The sequence below is a fragment of the Neofelis nebulosa genome, chromosome 3 (genome assembly GCF_028018385.1).
Source record: "Neofelis nebulosa isolate mNeoNeb1 chromosome 3, mNeoNeb1.pri, whole genome shotgun sequence".
Taxonomy (NCBI): Eukaryota; Metazoa; Chordata; class Mammalia; order Carnivora; family Felidae; genus Neofelis; species Neofelis nebulosa.
Window position 1 is genome coordinate 94,737,389 of NC_080784.1, and position 6,000 is coordinate 94,743,388.

Sequence of the window (6,000 nt, forward strand, 5' to 3'; positions counted from 1 at the left end):
TTAATCATCAACTTGATGAGGACAAATTTAATATATTTATTATCAACCACATTATAAGACATAATCATAAGGCACGTTTCTTTCTACGTTCTAGGATTGTGTTGAAGCTTAATGTGGGAAAACAAAGACAAATGTAATTTAGTATTCTATATATTATTGAGCCAAAAGACTATGTCTGAAATTCAGCTGTAGGGGTTCAGAATATGTCACCCCAAAAGGTGTCACTTTGGCATATTGATTATTTTAAATTAAAGGTACTTTGTAGCAACGTGGATGGAACTGGAGAGTGTGATGCTAAGTGAAATAAGCCATACAGAGAAAGACAGATACCATATGTTTTCACTCTTATGTGGATCCTGAGAAACTTAACAGAAACCCATGGGGGAGGGGAAGAAAAAAAAAAAAAAAGGTTAGAGTGGGAAAGAGCCTAAGCATAAGAGACTGTTAAAAACTGAGAACAAACTGAGGGTTGATGGGGGGTGGGAGGGTTGATGGGGGGTGGGTGATGGGTATTGAGGAGGGCACCTTTTGGGATGAGAACTGGGTGTTGTATGGAAACCAATTTGACAATAAACTTCATATATTGAAAAAAAAAAATTAAAGGTACTTGAGAAACAGCTGATATAGAGAAATTCTGACCTTCCTTTGTCTTCCTGAAAGCAGGAGATAAATTTTCCATATAAAAGTTACCTTCCCTGTACCAGGAAGGTAGAAGGCATCCTTACCACCAGAAATGGAATTTAGAGCCAAAAGTCTGCATAAATAAAACTAGTCACTTTTTCTCAACTTTACCACTCTAAGCCCAAATCATGTTGTATTGTTAATTCTTCATAAACTTGTTTCTTTGTCTAAAATGTGTAAAACTCCTGCTTCAGTCATTTCTAGGGGTCTTCTATATGCATGAAATTAATTATATTTTTCTCCTGTTAATATATTTTATTTCAATTTAATTATTCGATCTGGCAAAGAACCTGGAAGGGAGGAAAAGAAAATTTTTCTGCACCTACAGTTTGGTGCCCAGTGTGGGGTTGGCAACTGGCTAGTCATTGTTAGCACTGAGGCTGCTATAGCTGAGAGATCTGGGGATCTCTGGCAAGAGCTGGCCCAGGGTAAACATTCTTACCACATCAGTTTTCCATATCTGTGCCTGCAGAGTCCAGTGGAAAAGTAGTAAGAGTGTTTTTTCCTCTTAGCAGAAGAAAATATGCATATGAACTAGATCCTTCGGTACGGGCACCCTGATAAAGATTTTGTTATGATCATTCTTGTTTCCTACTGATCCCTTTCCTCCCAGAGATGGTGATTGTTTCCTTTTGTCTCTGTCCCTTGTATCTTTTGTCACAAGGTGGGGGACATGCGTGATGGCAGGAATCATAGTGTAGAATGCAGGCATCGATCTGATCCTATAAGCCTGTTGTTCAAGCTGGCCTCACAGACTGGTGAGTTCATGGTTCTTACAAGGCAAGTGTCTATTTAGATATACTTGCTGTGGGTTCCTTGTATAAAAATGAGATGAAGTTCTCCCTTTTTCTGGTTCTGTGTTCTGAGAATTTGGCTTTGTGACAACTGAGAATATCGTTTCTGACCTTAACCAGCCAGGAGGGGCAAGTGTCACTTTGCATTTGGCAACCAGCCAAATGAGCTGTGGATCCAAGACAAAAAGAGACAAACAGCATTCTCTTTGACCATGCCAACTGTGAGAAGAGCTGTCTTAAGGGATCCCCGTTTATAACGGGCCTTTATTGTCTCAACCTTCATTGTCTCGGTGCTGGAAAGTCCTCTTCCAGGAGAGGATGCCCAGTGTCACAGATTAGCAGGTCTGTGACTGGAGATATCTCATATTCTCATGGGAAACTGGAGATACCATTTCCCTAACACCATTCTAACTGCTAGTGACAATGAAGGTCTTTGCTTTCTTAGGCTAACTCTGGGAATTAATTTACTGGATTTTGTAGCTGAATGTTTTCGTACCATCTTGGGCATGCTTCTTGCTTCCATGTTGAAGACATGAAGGCTTATTGGCTTGAATCACTATTAAAATTAATGATCTTTGAAGATCTTACTCATCAATAACCAGGCGATGGACCCTTTGAGTTGGAAAAACTTCTATATCTGAAAAAAAAAGTAACGTTACTTATTTTTGAGAGAGAGAGAAAGAGACAGAGCGTGATCAGGGGAGGGGCACAGAGAGAAGGAGCCACAGAATCCAAAGCAAGCTCCAGGCTCTGAGGTGTCAGCACGGAGCACAACACGAGGCTCGAACCCCAGAAGCATGAGATCATGACCTGAGCCAAAGTTGGACACTTAACTGACTGAGCCATCCAGGCGCTCTTTTCTGAAAAATATTTTAGAGAGCTATTATCCTTAACAATTACCTTATTGGTATCTATGGAAAGACCAAATTAAAAAGAGGATGCGAAAGAGTATAATGTCTAACCTTAGGAATTTCCTTAAAAAAATGAAAAAACAGAAATTATAACAAAAATTAAAATCCACATCCGATGTAAGTTCTCCTTTTCACAATTTAGCCCCGTATCCTTAGCAAATTCACTTAGCTCCCCAGTCTCTTCCAGTTTCCCCAGAAATTCCTTGAAACACCCAGCTGCCTTTTTAAATTCTCCGTTCCCTGGAAGATTCACAGAGACCATATCCAGTCCAGGTTCAGGATACAGGTTTTTCATGTAATATCGAGAGGCACAAAGTGGCGTTAGCAGAAGCACCCAAGATGGACTGCAGGGCTGACTTTGCTCTCTCCTACAACTCCTCCTTCTTTCCAGGGCTCTGTAATCAGGCTCTACCAGCTTCAGGCCTTCCTATGAAATAATCTTTTTGGATGTATCCTGCACCTCCCACTGTAAAGAATCCAAGTCCCCTAGATAGCAGCAGATACATTAAATTTTAAAGTCCTTTTACTTTGACTTTCAGAAGATCCTACCAAATTTAGAGAAGAATTAGAAACATTAGTGACCATGGGGCGCCTGGGTGGCGCAGTCGGTTGAGCGTCCGACTTCAGCCAGGTCACGATCTCGCGGCCCGTGAGTTCGAGCCCCGCGTCAGGCTCTGGGCCGATGGCTCGGAGCCTGGAGCCTGTTTCAGATTCTGTGTCTCCCTCTCTCTCTGCCCCTCCCCCGTTCATGCTCTGTCTCTCTCTCTGTCTCAAAAATAAATAAACGTTAAAAAAAAATTAAAAAAAAAAAAAAAAAAGAAACATTAGTGACCATTTACATCCCTACTCACAGGGATTTTGGCTACTGAGGAATGTTCTTCCCATCTATGATGATACTGTCGTTAGCAGAGCAAGCCAGCTAGCCCTCTGGGAAAACTTACCTCAAGAGGAAACAAATGACCAGAATTTTCCCTTGCTTTACAACAAATGATCAGGAAATGGATCACCTGGAGGCTGATGTTCAGGGGCTGAAGGAAGTAATAGTAAGGGTTTTTCTTGCTAAGATGAATTGGTCCAATATTGAACTGTAAATTGAGGAATAAAAAGGAGGGGACATTTAAAGGTCTTTGTTGAATTCTTTATACAGGCTTTTTAAAGGAATACTGCATTAAGCCCTAAAGCTCTAGAACATAGAAATCTTTTGATTTCCACCTTAGCAAGAATTCTCCCTGATAAAATGACACAAATTATCTGACCTTGTCTTAGAACGCAGTCTTCACAAAACCAGAAACGCAGCTCTAGAAACAAAGTCTGTCTATCTTTAACAACCTTAAAACCTCCTCTATTCATCTCAAAATTATTTCAGATATTATAAAAGATCAGGATATTGAAATAGAATTATTCTAATAAAGAAGGAAACACTTACACAGTAATTACTCTAGATTTCTAATAATAGGCAAATAATCCCAACACTACTAGGGGAAAACTAACATTCTTTTTCTGTTTTTTGAAGACACAAAATTGACCATGTATTTGAATTATAAACATCCAGGAGATAATTAAAACATCACCCACAATCCCCTAAGACTGAAGAAAGAAAGAAAAAAAGAAAGAAAGAAAGAAAGAAAGAAAGAAAGAAAGAAAGAAAGGAAAGAAAGAAAGAAAGAAAGAAAGAAAGAAAGAAAGAAAGAAAGAAAGAAAGAAAGAAAGAAAAAGAAAGAGGGAGAGAGAGAGAAAGGAGAGAGTTAAAGAAATAGAGAAAAAAAGAAACAATTAAAAGCAAACTCTTGGAGCGCCTAGGTGGTTCAGCCAGTTAATCGTCCCACTCCTGGTTTCGGCTCAGGTTATAATCTCATGGTTTGTTAGACGGAGCCCTGCATTTGGCTCCACAATGACCTCATGGATCCTGCTTGAGATTGTCTCTCCCCCTCTCTCTGCCCCTCTCCCACTGATTCTCTCTCTCTCTCTCTCTCTCTCTCTCTCTCTTTCTCTTTCTCTCAGTCAATTTTTAAAAACCTTTAAAATACAAACTGTTATAAAAGTTTCTTTGCCCAAAATCTAGTCCACAGCATCCATAATATTACTTATCAAGGGCAAATAGAAATCTTAAAAGTCTTCTCCACAATTTTATTTATTTTTTAATGTTTATTTATGTATATATTTTTGAGAGAGAGAACACATGAGTGGGGAAAGTGCAGAGAGAAAGGGAGACAGAATCTGAAGCAGTCTCTGTCAGCTCACCACCCAATTCAGGGCTTGAAATCATGGACCTTGAGATCATGACCTGAGCCAAAGTAGGAACCTTAACTGACTGAGACATCCAGGAACCCCGTCTTCTCTACAACATTAGTAAAATGCTTTAGTCATCTGATCAGGTGGATCTAACTTATTCCAATTGCCAGAAATATTATTTAGATTCAACTGTTATTTATAAACTAGTGAATTGTATTCTTGTACCTGATTCATGGCTAAAATTTTAGAACAAAAGCCATAAGGTCTGTTTTAATCTGTCTGAATGTTTATATATGTCTACAAATGTGTTAATATATGTAATATTTTTCTACCTCCAGATGGTATTGACAAAATTAACTTGCTACAAAAAAACCCCTGTAATTAGCTTAAAGAAAAATAAACCTTTATCAAATTAAATATTTATAAATTTTCAGAAATATAATTGAAACTAACCCAAATGCTTTTCAAGTTCTCATGATCTGGGATACTCTTTGGTAAATAGAAATGAGTTTAAGTTTGTTGGCTTTATTAAAGTAGGCATGTCTTTAGAGTTATCAGCATTAAATATAGTGCAGACATACAACTTTTATTCTGTCTGGGTTTATTAGTCAAATAAGTTCATGTTATCTCTGTTAAAAATGCTCTTATTAATTTCATCTATTTTAATATTTTCAATTTTGTCTTGCATCTCTCTGAAGATACACTCCTAAAAAGTTGTTATTTTCTGTATTAACTCTGATTCGTTGGATATGAGTTTCCCTGCTAAGTTTGTTTCACTCTTTCTTGCTTTTCTTAAAAGTGTGATGACTTTTAACTTTCTTTTTAAGTTTATTTATTTATTTTGAGAGAGGCAGAGAGAGGGAGGGGTGGAGAGAGAGAATCCCATGCAGGATCCCCATTGCCAATGCAGATCCCAAGGCAGGACTCAAACTTAGGAACCGTGAGAACTTGAGCTGACCTGAAATCAAGAGTTGGAGGCCTAACTGACTGAGCCACCCAGTGGGATAAGGAGCTGTGAGGCACCTCAGAGGTTGGAGGGAATAATCTTCCGTGTTTTCCAGCATTGCTGCACCCTGTTCCTCATGGCTTTGCCCATTATTGGGACTCTGCCCTGTTGATCTTACTGGCATTCCAAGGCTTTTGTTGCCAACTGTAAACAGTTTTATCATGTCAAAGTGATTTTTCTTCATTTGTTTGCCCAGTGCTTTCATATTACTTTTCTTCCTTCACCAACTGTTTTTTGTTTCTGAGATTTTCCTTTCTCAAAAACAAAATAAACATGATCGATAGCAGCAAATACTGGAGCCAAAGAACTTCACTGTTCAATTCTATCAACTCTTTATTTTTTTCATGCCTATTTATTTATTTTTGAGAGAGAGAGG